General features: G+C 39.9%; 1 protein-coding gene across 4 annotated transcripts in view; it reads left to right on the plus strand.

The window, feature by feature from the left end:
- Positions 1-17658, plus strand: part of PRPF18 (pre-mRNA processing factor 18) — a 102870-nt gene that overhangs the window by 25588 nt on the left and 59624 nt on the right. For all 4 annotated transcript variants that reach the window (XM_053225319.1, XM_053225316.1, XM_053225318.1 and 1 more), the window contains one exon: positions 16264-16336. The gene's annotated coding sequence lies outside the window, so the exon portion shown is untranslated. The remainder of the gene's footprint in view (positions 1-16263; positions 16337-17658) is intronic.

Raw genomic sequence — 17658 nt, forward strand, 5'->3', positions numbered from 1 at the left:
TAGTAAGGTGTTAATGTTAATTTCCTCACTTTGATCATGGCGTTGTGATTATGCAGGAGAATATCCTTATCTTTAGGAAATAGACGCTAAAGTATTAACAGGATGTTAGCAACTTCTCTCAGCTGGTTTGGGAGGGTGGAAGTACTTTGCACTGTACCCACAACTTTTCTGTAAGTTTGAGATTGTTTCCAAAATAAACAAATACCCACTCAGGAAGAAAACCCACAAGATATCATTAGAATGGCTAAAATAAATACAAAAGGATGATAGAAATGTCGAGAGCAGGATACGAAGCCACCAGAATGCTCATAAATTGCTAGTGTAATGTAAAATTACAAAATCACTTTGGGAAAGCTTTGGTAGTTTCTTATAAACTTACCCTTCCTTGAAGCTAGCAGTCCCTATCCTAGGTATGTACCCAAGAGAAATGAAAATGTATGCCCATGTGGATACTTGGATGGGAATACTTACAGCAGCTGTCTTCCTAATAGCCAAAATCTGGAACAAAATATCTATCAGTAGGAAAATGGATTTAAAAATTTTGATTTAGGGGCCCCTGGGTGGCTCAGTCGGTTAAGCATCTGACTTTGGCTCAGGTCATGATCTCACAGTTCAAGTGAGTTCGAGCCCCGCTTTGGGCTCTGTGCTGACAGTGCTCAGCCTGCTTACGATTCTTTCTCTCTGCCTCTCTCTCTCTGCCCCTTCCCCACTTGTACTCTCGCCCTCAAAATAAATAAATTAATTTAAAAAAATTTTTTATATAATCATATAATGTAGTGTTACTCAGTAATCAAAATGTACTATTTAAAAAAAAATTTATGTTTACTTTTGAGAGAGAGTGCAAGCAGGGGAGGGGCGGGGGGGGGGGGGGACCAGAGGATCTGAAGTGGGCTCTGCACTGACAGCAGAAAGCCCAATGTGAGGCTCGAACTCATGAACTAGCAGATCTTGACCTGAGCTGAGGTTGGATGCTTAACTGACTTAGCAACATGGGTGCCCCAAAATGTGCTATTTATACATGTAACAGTATGGGTCAATTACATAGAACATTATGCTGAGTGAACAAAATTAGAGTACATAATGCATGATTCCATTTATATGAAGTTTTAGAGGAGGGAGAACTAATCTATGATGGAAAAAACTCAGAACAGTTACTGCCTCTGACAGTGCTGGGATTAACTGGTAAGGGATACTGGGGGTATTTCTGGGGTACGTAGATGTTCTACATCTTGATGGAGTGTGGGTTACACAGGTGTATCAGTCTAAACTGTAGACTGTTTACGTAGACAATCCTAAGGAATCCTCAAAAAAAGATAAGAATTTAGCAAGGTTACAATATAATTTATATATATATATATTATATATATAAATTTAATATACAAAAATCAATTTTAATTTTATATACTAGCAGCAAACAATTGGAAATGAAATTAAAACAAATTTTTTAAGGTTTATTTATTTTTGAGAGAGAGGAGAGAGTGATCAGGAGAGAGGCAGAGAGAGATAGAGAGAGAGGGAGAGAGAGAATCCCAAGCAGGCTCCACACTGTCAGCGCAGAGCCAAAAGCGGGGCTCAAACTTTCGGAATGTGAGATCATGACCCGAGCCGAAATCAAGAGTCGAACACTCACCCAACTCAGCCACCCAGTTGCCCCGGAAATGAAAATTTTAAATTCCATTTACAGTAATGTCAAATTTACAACATTTAGGAAGAATTTAGCACAAGATATCCAAGACGCCTATCCTGGAAACTACAAAATACCTTTGAGAAAAAAAAAAAAAAAAAAGCAAACAAACGAAAATATCTCAAGAAATGCAGGCAGATACCATGCTGAAGAATTGGAAGACCCAATATTGCCAATATATTACTCTTCCCCAAATTGATTTCAGTCCCACCAGGCTGTGTGTGTGTGTGTGTGTGTGTGTGTGTAGAAATTGAGTAGCCAATTATATTTAGGTAGAATTGCAAAGGACCTAAGATATTCAAAGCAATCTTGGAAAAGAACATTAGAGGAGATCCTCAACTAGTGATCATGGGCTGTCCTTTTACCTATAGAAATAAGAGATTAAAAAAATAATTAAAAGTTTAATGTGTATGAATAGGGCTTGTTGTCTGGCGGGCTTCACTGTAGGATAATTGACAGGCACAAAGTTGTTTTATTGGACAACCACCAAATGCAAATGTTTCTGCACGTTTCTCCAGGAGAATAGGGGTGGGTGAGGAGTGCTGGTGTGGTGCAGTGGTGGTTGGTGGCAGAAGCTTGGGAGATGACAGTGGGAAAGGGGACCTTGGATGATACCATTTACCGTGCAGACTTTATTGCAAAACTGTTTCAGGGACAGTTCTTCACCGCCTTCCTCTACAATGTTTAGTGTCTGTGTCCAGAGTGTAGGGTTAAACTTCTCACCCTTTCTGTGGGCTGGTAAAGGGTACCCAACTTTTTGAAGCATGGGAGAGACTGTCTATAGACACTTTAATCCCATTGTCACATCCACTTTTTGTCTTATTTGGTGCCTCTACTGTCCAGGCCTTCCCAGGGTTCTTTTAGGTGAATCAGATTGCTTCCTGTTGGCATGCTATTGCCGACAAGCCTGGCTGGGTTTTCTTAAGCTTTCTCCTGTCTGCTAGGAAAATCTCCATTCCACCATCTGTTTTCCATTTTCCAAAATTTCATTGATAACACTTATCTGTTGTTTCCTTCCTTTTCCCTCTCTCTTTCTCTCTCTCTCTCTGTCTCTCTTTGTCCCTTTTTGTGGTTTTGCATTTTTAAATTCTTTACTATCATTTTTGTTTGGTTTCAGGAGTCAGCAGGTAAAAATACTTTAATTTGATCTTTAGTTTAATCTACCATGAAAAACTGGAAATCCTTCCGTGCTTTCCTAAAAGGTAGTGTGATTTGGAGCTGTAGAAAGTGCAGGGTAGGGTATCACAACTGGAGAGAGAGACCGCAGATGGGGAGAGGAGACAAATACAAAAGATATCTAGATGTCATTTTTTAACCCAGTCCTGTTACTTTATATTCTTGAATCTATAGTCCCAATTAGCATGACTATTTAATCATTCTGCTATGCAAAGGATGTAAAAAAATTTTTTTTCTGCACAAACCCGTGTGGATTTTTATAAAATAATGTGTTTCACTGCTGCTCAAAAATCAATTCCTCCTTGACAAAATATTAGCAAATCAAAGAAAACAATGCATAAAAAATTATACACCACAACCAAGTGGGATTTGTTCCAATTATACAAGGCTAGTTAAACATTTGAAATCAATTAATGTAATCCATCACATCAATAGGCTAAAGAAGAAAAATCATATGATCATATCAATAGTTTCGGAAAAATAAATTGACAAAATCTGACCCTTATTCATGGTATAAACTCTCAAAAAACTAGGAATGGGGGGGAATTTCCTTAAGTTGATAAAGAAATGTCTATTTAAAAAAACCTACAGTTAACATCATACTTAATGATGAGAAACAAAGTACTTTCCCACTTGATTGGCAACGTGACCGGAATGTACTGTCTCAACACTCCTATTCAACGTCATGCTTGAAGTCATATCTAATGAAATAAGACAAGAAAAGGGGGAAAACATAAACAGACTAAGAAGGAAGAAATAAAATAGTCTTTGTTTGCAGATGACATGACCGTCTTTGTAGAAAATCCCAAAGAATCAACAACAACAAAAAGATACCTTGCAATTGGTCATAGCAAGGTTGCAGGATGCAAGGTTACCTGACAAAAGTCAATTGCCTCTTTATGTACCAGCAACAAGCAAGTGGAATTTGAAATTAAAAACTTAATAGCATTTACATTAACACCAACATTGAGATAGAGACCAAAGCAGATCTAAGTTATGGAGAGATATTCCATGCACATGGGTAGGAAGGCTCAATATGTCAAGAGGTCAATTCTTTCTAACTTGATTTATAGATCGAATGCAATCCTAATCCAAGAATAGAGAGCCCAGATATAGACCCACACAAAAATAGTCAAGTCCTCTTCCATAAAGGAGCAAAAGGCAACTTAATGGAAAAATAATAGTCTTTTCACCAAATGGTGCTGGAACAGCTGGATATCCACATGCAAAAAAATGAATCTCTACAGCTTTCACAAAAAGTAACTCAAAATAAACATAAGCCTGAATATACAAAACTCCTAGAAGATAAAATAGAAAGTCTAAGTGACTTTGGTTTTGGTGATGACTTTTCAGATAAAGCATCAAAAGCATGATCCATGAAAGAAAAAACTGATAAGTGGGACTTCATTAAAATTTTAAAAACTTCTGCTCTGCAAAGGACACTGTTCAGGGAATGAAATAATCCAGAAATTGAGAGGCAAATCTTTGCAAAGTATATATCTGATAATGGACTGATATCCACAATATATAAAAAACTCTTAAAAGTCAACAATAAGAAAACAACTCAATTTTTTTTTAATGAACAAAAGATCTGAACAGTCACGTTACCAAAGAAGATATAGAAATGGCCAATGATTATATGAAGAGGTGTTGAACATCATATATAGAAAAGAACTGCAAATTAAGACAACAACAAGATACGATACTACTATACATCTGTTAGAATGGCCAAAATCCAAAACACTGACAACACCAAATGCTACTGAGTATGTGGAGCAAGGGGAACTCATTCATTGTTGGGGGGAAAACAAAACAATACGGTGAGTTTGGAAGACAATTTAGCAGCTCTTTTTTGCTTTTTGTTTTTGTTTGCTTGTTTGGTTTGTATTTTTTACAAAACCTTACCATATGATTCAGCAAGTCATGTTCCTTGGTATTTTCTCAAATGAGTTGAAAATTTACCATTCACACAAAAATCTGCACGCAAATGTTTATAGCAGCTTTATTCAACATTGCCAAAACTTGGAGGCAAACAAGATGTCCTTCACCGAGGGAATGGATAAATAGACTGTGGTACGTCCAGATAATGGAATATTAGTCAGCGATGAAAAACTCATGAGCTATCAAGCCATGAAAAGACATGGAGGAAATGTAACTGTATGTTGCCAATCTGAAAGACTGAAAGACTGAAAACTGAAAGAAGCCAGTCTGAAAAAGCTTCACGGTGAGTGATTCCAAACATGCAACAGTCTTGGAAAGGCAAAACTATGGAGAGAACAATACCAGTTGTTTCCAGGGACCAGAAGGTGGGAGGGAGGGAGGAAGAGGTGGAACACAAGGGATTCTTAGGACAGTGAAACTATGATACTGTAACGGTGGATACATGCCATCATACATTTGTCAAAACCCACAGAATATACAACACAAAGTGTGAGCCCGACTGTACATTTGGACTTCAGATAATCATAATGTATCAATATTGGCTCATCAGTTCTGGCAAATGCACTCTACCAATGCAGGATGTTAATAATGGGGGGAAACCAGGTGGGGAAGAGAAGGTATCTAGGAATTGTGTGCTTTCTGCTCATTTTTCTGTAAACCTAAAACTGCTCCAAGAAAGAATGTCTCATATATATATATATATATAGAGAGAGAGAGAGAGAGAGAGAGAGAGAGTTTTGTTTTTTTTTAAGTAAATTACACTCAACATGGAGTCTTGACTGCAGATCAAAAAAAAGAATGTCATGTATTTATAAGTATATATATAAATATAATAAACAGTATAATATATACATATAAATAAATATAATAAATATAAATATATACATATAAATACATATAAATATAACAAATACATAAATATAAATATATATCACATGTATTTATGTATATTATATACTTTTATATATAGGTCATAAAATATTGTCCAAATATAGTTTTATGTATATGTCATGTATATTTATATATATAAAATATAGTTTTGTTTTGTCCATTTAAGTAAACTACACCCAACATGGAGTCCTGACTGCCAGATTGAGTCACATGCTCTACTTCATGAGCCAGCCAGGCGCCCCAGTCTATTATTTGCAAAAAAGAAAGAGAAAGAAAAGAGAGGATATTTAACAAGCCAAGTCCATGAGGAAAGAGCTGTAGTGACAGAAGGGGTGTCTACACATGTGTGTGGATTCATGGGAGCTCATTTCATCACGCACTTAAGATCTATATGTTCAACGGCAAGTTAAATTTTCCCTCGGTAAAAAAATCAACTCTATATTATTACCTGTTCTTAATTTGGCGGATACAACACTGAAGAGTTTAAAGGAAGCAGGACTCAGCTGTACGTAAGTGTTGTTGACCTTGGAAAGATGCTGCCGTGTCATGAAGAGGTGGAGAATGGCTCTCTCAAATGCATTTCCTTGCGCAGCTAGCCTTTCAGATTAGCTAATATGTAGAGGGAACAATCCTAGCTCCATATTCCATTCTTCCATGGCTTTTTTTTTTTTTTGATGCCTGATTATATCTTTTCTTTCAGATTTAGTCAGAGGGGAAATGCCACCTGAGGTCTGAGCGCACATGTGACAGAAATCCTGGGAGAGAAGCACTGTCGTGAACTTGTTCTTGAAGGAAGTGAGGGGTCTGCATAGGCCGAGAAATTGGGATTCGTGGCAGCAGGAGTGGCCATGATCCAGGGATGAGTGCTAGCGAGCAAGAAAGAGGCAGAGCTGACCAGACTCCGCAAGAGGAGGGTTGTATTTAGGATCCATGAGAAATAAGTACTTAAACATAAGAATGAGAAATTGGGGGCTGGTCACATAATGTTGGAATAATTGGGAGGAGATGCATTTATCTTTCTCCCATACTCAGGAGTTGAGTGGCCTGGATTTGTTTCAGGGGCTGTAACAATTCATTTTAGATCGGCCGGGCCATGGCACCCAGTCGTTTGTTCCAGCACCAGTTTAGAGGTGGTTTGTTCCGTGAGACTAGCATTTAAGTCAGCAGAGTTTTGAGTAAAGCAGGTACCCTCTGTAATGTTTGGGCCTCATCCAATCAGATGAGGGCCTTAAGGGAGACTGGCTGAGGTTCCCCAAATTCTGCCTCCAGGCTGCCTTTGCATCGACTGCAGCATCAGCTCTTCCCGGGGTCCAGCCTGTTGGCCTGTCTGCAGCTTTTGGACTTGCCAGCCTCCATGAGCCATTTCCTGAAAATAAATCTCTCTGTGTATTTATTTAGGCTGCTGTTCTGCTTCTTTGGGGAACCGCTCTGGCCAATACAATGGCTAATAGTCCAGTTCCAGCTCTGAATTCCTCTTGCCTCCTTGCCCTCAACCCAAATCGGCTTCCAGCTCATTCTTAATGTGTGGAAAAATAGGCAGTTTATGTTAAGGTGTTGTTGACGTGAAGTGGATAGGGCATTGTAGTGCCTCTTAAACAACGATAATGCCTTCAGGCCAAAAGAGAGGAGTGCTAAAAGGTTAGCGGCTTGTACCATACATATGCATCAGTTATCTGTACACAGGTATGTGTTTTTACTAATTTGGGTTTCGGTTGGAGTCGCTTTCTGGAGGTCAGTCTCTGCCAGCTGTGGATGGTCGGCGCTTGCCACGGCAGGCTAAGTCTTCACAGTCTGGTAATAGATTTTCTCAGTCCACGGGTGGTACGTTAAGAACCCAGGTCCCCTAGTTCCAGACGCAGTCTGCTGCTGTCAACCAGACATCTAATGCGGTGATTCTGCTCCCCCCACCCAAACCTGATTGCCCACAAGTCTGCCTGCTTCTTGCAGACACAGCCTTCCCTACCGTCCCTTACAAGGACCCGGTTTACACAACTGGGATTCTCCCCTGGCTCCTTGTTTGCACTCTAGTAATCTGGTACTTCTGGAACCATGCCACAAACCAAGACCTATTTGGCTGGGCTCTGATCCCCTGCCCAATGTATGCTGGTTCCTATGCCCCAGGGTGTCTGACGCTGCTCACTCCACTAAGTCTTGTTCAACCTGGATAAACTTCTCTTGAACTTTGATTTCTGGTTCCACTTGACTGTGTGTGTTACCACTCCTCGGTGACCATCAGTGCCGTGTCCTTACTGAGTAAGATCTTCTGAGTGGGTCCAACTTTAACTGGACCCGAGTTTTCCTCGCTGCAGTGGACACTGACATGCGTTTAGGGACCCAGTATTGTTCCTGTGTTGATACATCGTGAATCTAGTTCCATCGTCTCCAGTTAATTTCCTGGTTTCTTCTGGTTAGCCTTTGGGGGCCCAACACGCTTCACGTTTTGGTCTGTAAGGGGTTATAATACAGTATTCCAATCACACCACATGGAAGACAGGCAAATACAGATTCTTAAATAAGAAAGTGACATGATGAAAATGGTATTTTAGGGAATTTAATCTCTTAGCGTTAGGATAGATTGGAAGAAGGGGAGACTGGCTAACATGTTAACCTATTAATTGAGGAATGTGATGCTTAAGTGGCATAGAGTGGTAGTGAATATAAGAAGAAGTAAAGAATCTAAACACTCTATGCCAATAAAATTTTATTTGCATAAAGATGTTCACTGCAGAATAATTTATAATAGCAAAAACTTGCAATGGCCTAAATATCCAACAGCAGGAAATGATTTGGGCAAATTTTGTTATAGACTGCTTCATGAAATGTTACAAAGCTAACTAAATAGTTAAGAAGGTTATTAATCAAAATGGAAAAGTGCATATGATGAAATATTAAAGAAAAAAAGGCAGGATCCTGGAAATGCAGGGTAGAGCCACGGTGGAAAACAATATGGAGGTTCCTCAAAAAATGAAAAATAGAATTACCAGGGCACCTGGGTGGCTCAGTTGGTTGAGCATCTGACTTTGGCGTAGGTCATGATCTCATGGTTCATGAGTTTGAGCCCTCCATCAGGCTTACTGCTGTCAGCACAGAGCCCACTTTAGACTCTCTCTCCCCTTCTCTCTCTCTCTGCCCCTCCCCTGCTCATGCTCTCTCTCTCTCTCAAAAACAAATAAAATATAAAAAAAGAAAAAAAGAAAATTACCATGTGATCCAGCAATTCCACTACTAGGTACTTCCCTTAAGAATCACAAAACACTAATTTGAAAAGGTATTTGTACCTCTATGTTTATTGCATTATTTACAATAGCCAAATTATAGAAGCAGCCCACGCGTCCATCAATAGGTGAATGGATAAAGAAGATGTGGTACGTATACACAATAAATACTACTCAGCTATAAAAAAGAATGAGATCTTGCCATTTGCAGCAGCATGGATGGAGCTAGAAGGTATGATGCTAAGTGAAAGAAGTCAGTCCGAGAAAGACAAATACCATATGATTCCACTCACGTGGAATCTAAGAAACAAAACAAATGAACAACAAAAAAGAGACAAACCAGAGAATGTAGTAGAACAAACTGAGGGTTTCCAGAGGGGAGGTGGGTGGAGGGATGGATGAGAAAAGTGAAGGGGGTTAAGAGCTCCCTTTACGAGGACTGAGTAATGTATAGAATTGTTGAATCAGTCTATCGTACACCTGGAAACTAATATAACGTTGTATGTTAATTATGCAGGGTATAAAATATGCACACAATTATTACAAAATTTGAATATGCATATAAAATATGTGTAAAAGTTGTATGAAATGGTAACAATGATTGTGGCAGAGGTGGATTTATGTATGCTTTCATTTTCTCTGTTTTCCAAATTTCTATAACATGGTTATATTAATTTTAAAGATTCTGGGATTCCAGCTTCCTACTGAGACTAATTCTTTCTCTGATTTAAATGATTATTTTGACACATTTATTGGTGTTCTCATGTCTCCTACGTCCTGGAATGAGCCTTGAGTGAGGATAAAGCCAGCCACTTTGAAAAAGTCATCGTTTCGTTACCAAAAGCAGGTTTGGCCATTGATGAAAAATAAAAACAAAGAAGCAACAACAACAAAAACTCTTTTTCCAGGCACTTCAAGAAATACCTGTTTACTGGAAATAACTGGATTTATATTGATTTCTAGCATAGCTGGGCTTTCTATCTTGAGGCGGTGCTAGCTTAGTTGGTAAGATCATGCACTTTGAAGGAAGGCAGAAATGGGTTCAAATTCTAGGTCCTCAGCTCATAGCTGTGGGACTGTGGGCAAGTTACATAATCGTGCCATGTCTTCGTTTGCTCAGAGGGTGATGTTACTGACCTTTGGAGATGGGAGGGTTGTTGAAGCAAGGCCAAGTTGAGCCATCACTCAACTTTACCAAGTTGCTGCTGAGGGAGAAGGGCCGTGGCCCCTGAATGGATCCTGTAACCCCCACATCCTCCATTCAGGGGAGGTCAGGGCAGGACTGTGCTCAAAAACCTTATGTCTTTTGACACAATGGGCTCTAAAATACCATCGGCATTAATGACTCTCCTGGGACTGTTTGGAAGTCACCATGCTCTAGTGCCCAGATATTCTTAGGCAGCTACAGAATTTATTGAGGATAATAATTTCCAGAGGAGGCTGTGGAGCTGACACTCTTTGTACACCTTAATGGTGGCAAAGATGAACAGATAAGTGAGTAGTCCACAAATAACCTCTGAATTTATATATAAGAGCTCTCTGAACACATCTCCCTGAATGCCCCCTTTGGTGGTATTTATTGCTTTACCACCACCTCTTCCGGCTATTATCCTGAACCTCTGTGAGCCCAGCTACTGGTCAAATCTATGTCGTAGCTCAGGCTGCTCAGCCTACAGGACACCCTCTAGCATCACAAGGGACGTTATAATAAAGGCCATAGTCAATAACTACCAAATAGCAAGGTGAATGATTCTGATGGGAGATGTCCTGCCTGTCCTTCTACTGCCCTCCTCATCTGTCCTTGTCATAGAGTCTGGACCCCTTTGTAATGATAAAGTTCATAACTCTGGTTGCCTCCCATATTCAGTTCCCCTATTTATACATTTCTACCTCCAATTTTATCACCTGTTCTCTATTCCATACTCTGAAAGATTCATCGCGGCAATCGTACATGGGCCCCCAAAGAAGTGATTAGTGAGGATGATGTAGAACAGTTCAAGAACTATTCCAAGAATAGTTTCAACTTTGGCCCAGTAGGAAGGGCTCAGATTGAAGGATGCTCAAAAGATATTCCTACACACCCCAGAGAGCAACTCCATTTCCATCAAGAATACCCAGATGGGCAACTCTGGGCCTATCCTGTTTGATAGGAGGGACCTTTTGGAAGAGATTAACCTGACTTTGTGTCCTTAAACTGGCCAGGCACCCCTAACACATGAGTCCAATTCTCAATGTAAATGAATTCCTACTCTGACGCATTGTGCACAGCTTAGAATCCCAAATATTATTTCATGATTGCAGTCTGCTTGAGGAAAATATTTCTAATGCCTTTGGCTCTTGATCCCTTGCCCTACCTCCTGTTTATAGGCATATACTTGTCCCTCTGATCTCATGCTTGGCTTATGGGCATGAACTTCTTGTTTCTCTTTACAACAACTTTCACTTACCCTTAGGATTACCTCTGCTTCTACCTCTCTGAGTCAACACTTTTGCCTCAGTCCTCCCCCCATAACACCTGACATTACTGTCTCATGGCAGGTATTTTCACCCTAGCCCTGTTAATAGGAACCGCACATAAGAAATTAACATATCAGTCTACCTCCCTACTGTAAGGACTATAGTTTTATAGCCATTTTCACCCCTTTTACCCTGCAAAGCCCCAATCTAGTAACCCTCAGGGGCAAGGTTTATAGAGAGCAGAGTCAGAAACCAGTCAAGTGTGAACACTTTAAGACAGAGTACAGCAAAAAGAAGTGTGAAGAGCAACTAGGAAGCTGTAAATAATATATTCATCTGACTGTCTTGCTCATGGACTCTGATCTCTGCACTTTGTTACCTATGTTACTTCTCTATCTGTCCCTGACTCTAACCTGTTTCCTCTTGGCTGGATCCATGAATTTGCTGGATCCATGAATAAGCTCTTGGCTTACCTCTTCTACTTAACATTCCGCCTGTCCTCCACCCTGCCTGCCCAGTGTGGAATGATTAGGTTCTCCTCCGCCAGCTGCTACACTTTTCATTGTTTTGGGGTCTAGTGCTAATTGAGCACCTCACCAGAACTGACCAGAAGCAATGCTCCTGAGCACCCCAAATCCATCCCATGGACAACAGATACCTTTGAATAGGATTAATACCCCCTAGAGGGAATTTAGAAGACAGGTGGTTAAGTGATAGGGAGAGGGGATGAGGAAGTGGGAAAGGGTAAAAATGCCAGGGAAGAGCTATGGAGGGAGAGGAAGAATAGTAGGGCTGTTCAAGTAACATTTGGGGGATAAAACATTTGAAAGAATGAAGACAAATGGGGGTGCCTGGGTGGCTCAGTTGCTTAAACGTCCAACTCTTGATTTCAGTTCAGGTCATGATCTCATCATTTGTGGGATAGAGCCCTGTGTTAGCCTCTGTGCTGACAGCATGGAGCCTGCTTGGGGTTCTCTCTCTCTCTCTCTCTCTCTCTCTCTCTCTCTCTCTCTCTGTCTCTCTCTCTCTCTCTCTGCCCCTGTCCGCTTGTGTTCTCTCTCTCAAAATAAATACATAAACTTGAATTCCATGAGAACAAAAGTAAAGTATGTAGAGGTGAGAGCCGAATACAGGAAAAGAAAATAGGTGTGATAGAGAGGAGGTACATGGCAGGAGTGAGGGCTGCGATGGTGAGATACAGGACCATTCCAAGGTGAAAGGATAAGAGTGGGCAACTAAAACACCTAGCAGAGGACTCCCATTAAAGGGCACTGTCATAGTTCTTCTCTTCAAGAAAGGGATATTCTAAAGTTAGTTTTTTTAGTAATCTCTATACCCAACGTGGGGCTCGAACTCATGACCCCAAGCAAGATCAAGAGCCACATGCTCTTCCAACAGAACCAGGCAGGCACCCCAAGAAAGGGATATTCTAAAAGATGGTTTAAATAAGTACAAAAATAACTACAACAAGGCGGACTATTAGCCACAAGTACAAATAAAGGGTATGGGGATCCAGAAAAAAGGATGCCATGACAGTCAACACTTAGTGCTATGCCTTGTATGGAGTACGTACTCAACAGAACCGTTTCAGGAGAAAAGCTGACATTGGAAAGGGTACACATGTGCTTTTCAAATCGCATAGCTGATATTTAATTCTTTACTAGTGATTCTCAACATTGGATACATGTAAGAATCCCTTGGGAAACTCTTAGAATGACCAATGTCTGGACCCCACATTCAGAGATTCTGATGTAATGGGTCTGGGGTCAAGCCTGGGCATTAGTGTTTTTCTGAAGCTTCCAGATGATTCTAATGAGCAGCCAGGATTGAGAAACCTCTAGTATTTGTGTATGTATTTTTCTTTTGAAAGGTTGAGAGGCATAGTATCCAAGGGGAGAAACACAAATTTGGGAAATAGGAAGTGCAGATTCTAGATTTAGCATGAGTGCCCATTTATACATCTTGGACAATGTCATCAATACAGTAACAACTCGTATATAAACTCAGGGTAATACATTGTTTCTGTCCCTTGTTTCTCTCAGGAATTTGGAAAATTAAACATGGGGACTTTTTAGTAGGAAGTTACTAAGTAAATACATTTAATCACTACATTTTATCCAGGGAGATGGGCTAAATGGGTGAGAGGCATTAAGGAGGTGAGCATTGGGTGTTATATGTAAGTAATGAATCACTAAATGATTTCTATTCCTGAAATCAGTGTTATACTATATGTTAACTAACTTGGATTTAAATTTGAATAAATAAATAGAAATTAAAAATGAGATATAATTGACAAATAACATCAGTTTCAGGAGTATGTTACTTTGGATAACAAAAACCTATTATGATTAAGAGTCTATTCATCATAATAAATTTATGCATTTTGACATCCATCATCTCATTTGTTTCTCTCCAAATCTTTGCCAGTGAAGTATTATTTTTCTTTTGCAACTGACTGACCTACAGGCACACCTCCTTATGTGACAAAGCCATTTTCGATTTTTCTTTCTTCAGTCCTAAGTATCTTTTTAAGTCATTGTTGACACTGTATATTTTATGATGAGTCAGTAGTATTGGTTTTAATGTAAAGAGTAAAAACCTCTGGCCCTGTGTTCGATCAATTGCCTAACTGGCAGGAGGACGAAACAGAAATAAATATATTGAGGAAGATCAGTAAGAATCAGGAGGAATTGGCATTTGCTACTGGCCATTGCTAAACGAATTAATAAGACATCACGAACAGTAGCGAACAAGACACTATTCAGATTTTAGCATCATAACTGCTAACAAATGTTGAAAGAATGAATAAGCGAATAGATGCATTTTCAGATAGTTACGGAGGGGTGCCTCAATCAGTTAAGTATCTGACTCTTGATTTCAGCTCAGGTCATGATTTCACAGTTTGTGAGTTCAAGCCCCACATCGGGCACTGCGTTGGCAGTGAGGAGCCTGTTTGGGATTCTCTCTCTCCTTCTCTTTCTGCCCCTACCTTACTCTTTCTCTCTCTCTTTCAAAAAAAAATAAAATATTTACGAAAATGACCATAATAGTAACGTAAAAGCATTGAGTACTTACATACGCCTGGCCCTGTTTTTAGCCTTTAATTCTTTTGAACCAACACACCAATTCTTTCAGGTAGGTGTTACTATTATTCCCCATTTTCCAGATGAAGAAATTGAAGTCCAGAAGGATTAAGTAATTAACGTACTGAGCCTCTGTTCCCTAGTCCACTAGCAGCACAGTAACAAGGTCCTTAGTTACTGAATTTCACAGTGCACTTAGCTGACCCCGCTCTTCCTTGAGTAAGCCAGGCCCAAGTCCATTATATCTGTCTTTTCTGTTTGTGATGCCACCTGCTGGAGAGGCGACCTGCTCTTGTTACCTTGCCCGACCACTATCTCTTCCAGCCACTTCTAGTAGTGACTTCCTGTTCTGAAGTGTGTTGGCACCGTTTGCCAGGGTATCCCCCTTGGCCTTAACCGGGGACAGAAATAGGCGGCGACAGGGCTGATGATTCCATACATGACATGGAGACTCCGGCCCAGGACGTGGCTTCCAGTCTTGATTCTGCCGTGGCTCCCATCTCTGCTATCTTACCCTTGTCAGCCACAGCAGAACCCTGTGCGTCCGCTGCCCAGCCATTCTGCAGTTTATGGACTCTGTGGAAGCCATCAATTCTGAGGTTCACCATGACAAGAAATTTACCACTAAGAAAAAGAAACACACCCAATTTTAATGGCATGGTGTCAGCAACTGAAAGGTGATGCGTCCCTGTTTCAGAGAAGTTAAAATGTGTATATATATTAAAAAAAGAGCATCTTAAAATTGATGAAATACAGCATATAAATGTGTCTTGGTAGATTTTTCTAACACCTGGGGGCTGTTTGTAGCCAGCTTTTCTCGTGACCACTGCCATTGCCAACTCGCAATGTTTGTCCCTCCTTTTGGGTGCTGTGGACTGTAGCAGCTATTGTCACAAATAGGGCCTTCCTCCAAATACTGGTGAAGTGCGTATACTTTTGGGTGTGGTGATTCAGACAAGAGAAAAGAATGGTAGTGAATGTTAAGTGCGGTCGGAGTGTGGAATATATCAGATGATAGGGAGTTTAGGGAGGTTCTAGAAGTGTCTCTTCTACCTTTTCATGATATGTAATATTTCCATCCTCCCCCCCGCCCCCGCCTCCAGAAATTTCTTCCTGCCCCTTTGTATTCAATTGTCAGCCCAAACCCCAGCTCCTGGCAATCACTGATCTGCTTTCTATCACTATTGTTTTAACTGTTTAAGAATTCATGTGCATGGGCACCTGGGTGGCTCAGTCTGTTAAGCGTCCAACTTCGGCTCAGGTCATGATCTGAGCTGGTGACTTTGAGCCCCGCATCCAGCTCTGTGTTGACAGCTCAGAGCCTGGAGTCAGAGCCTGGAGCCTGCTTCCGATTCTGTGTCTCCCTCTCTCTCTGCCCGTCCCACACTCATGCTCTGTCTCTCTCCCTCTCAAAAATAAGTAAACATTAAAAAAATTTTTTTTAAATTCATGTGGATGGAATCATGCAGTATTATGGTATTTTGTGTCCAGGATATTTCACCTAGCCCAATGTTTTATAACTTTTGCATGTTGTTGCTTGTCTTAGCTATTTGTTCCTTTTTTATTGCAGAATAGTACTCCTTTGAATGGATTGTACCAAAATTTATTTATCCGTTTATTAGTTGGTACACATTTGGGTTCTTTCTCCAACCGAATGGGGAACCATTCAGTCTTTCACCATTTAATATGATATTAGCTGTAGTTTTTTTGTAAATGCTCTTTTTCCAAGTTTGCTGTCTTTTGGCTTTGGGTGTTGGATTTTGTCAAATGCTTTTTTTCTCTTTGTCAATTAAATCACATGCTTTTTCTTCTTTAGCCGATTGGTATGGTGGATTACATTGATTGATTCCTGGATGTTGAAACACAGCCTTGCATAGCACTTCATTAAGGTACGTGATTCTGTTTACACATTGTTGAGTTCCATTTACCAACATTTTGTTAAGGAATTTTGTGTCTGAAGTTTATGAGAGATACTGGTTTATTATTTTCTTTTTCTGTACTGTCTTTGGTTTTGGTATCAGGGGAATGCCGGCCTCATAAAATGAGGTGGGAAGCATTCCTTCCTTTTCCATTTCTGGCAGAAACTGTCCCAAATTTGTGATAATGCTTCTTTAAATATTTGGTAACTTCTCCAGTGAATCTATCAAGGCCTGCAGATTTCTGCATTTTTATGTCTTGTGTTTTCATTTTCATTCAGTTTGAAATACTTTAAAAAAATTTTTATGTTTTCATTTTATTTTTGAGAGAGAGACAGAGAGTGAGTGGGGAGGGGCAGAGAGAGAGGGAGACGTAGAATCTGAAGTGGGTTCCAGGCTCTGAGCTGTCGGCACAGAGCCTGATGCAGGGCTCGAGCTCACAGACTGTGAGATTGTGACCTGAGGCGAAGACGGATGCTTAACCAACTGAGCCTCCCCAGCGCCCCTGAAATACTTTCTGATTTCCCTTGTGATCTCTTCTCTGACTCTATGAGTTATTTATAAGTGTGTTTAATTTCCGGTATTTGGGGATTTTGCTAGTTATTTTTCTGTTACTGATTCCTACTTTAGTTTGTTATCAGAAAATATACATTGTATGGTTTTAATTGTTTTGAATTTATTGAGACATGTTTAATGTCCCAGAATATGATCTGTCTCAGTGCATATTCCAAATGGACTTTAAAAGAGCACGTGTATAGGGGTATCTATCTGGCTATCTTGGTAGAGCGTGTGACTCTTGATCTCAGGGCCATGAGTTCAAGCCTCATGTTGGGTGTAGAGCTCACGTGAAAAATTAAATAAAAGAGCATGTATGCATTCTCAAGTTCAGGCTACAGCATTCTCTAAATTTTGATTGGCTCATGTTAGTTGGGTAATGTTCAAGCCTCTTGTATTCGTACTGATTTTCTGTCCACTTATTCTATCAATTACTGATAGTGATATAAGGAAATCTCTTCCTACAATTGTTGACTTGTTTACTTTTCGATTCTAACAGTTTTTGCTTATGTATTTTGATGCTATGTTATTAGATACATGTACATTTAGGATTGTATGTCGTCTCAATACTTCAACATCTTTATCATTATAAAATATCCCTCTTTCTCCTTAATAATATTCCCTATTCCAAAGTTTACTTTGTCTGATGTTAATATAGCCATTCCCAATTTCTTTTTATTAGTGGTGGCATGCATGTGTCCTTTCACCTTTAACTTATTTGTGTTTTTATACTTAAACTA

Source organism: Acinonyx jubatus, chromosome B4, assembly GCF_027475565.1.
Source record: "Acinonyx jubatus isolate Ajub_Pintada_27869175 chromosome B4, VMU_Ajub_asm_v1.0, whole genome shotgun sequence".
In the NCBI taxonomy this organism is placed as follows: domain Eukaryota; kingdom Metazoa; phylum Chordata; class Mammalia; order Carnivora; family Felidae; genus Acinonyx; species Acinonyx jubatus.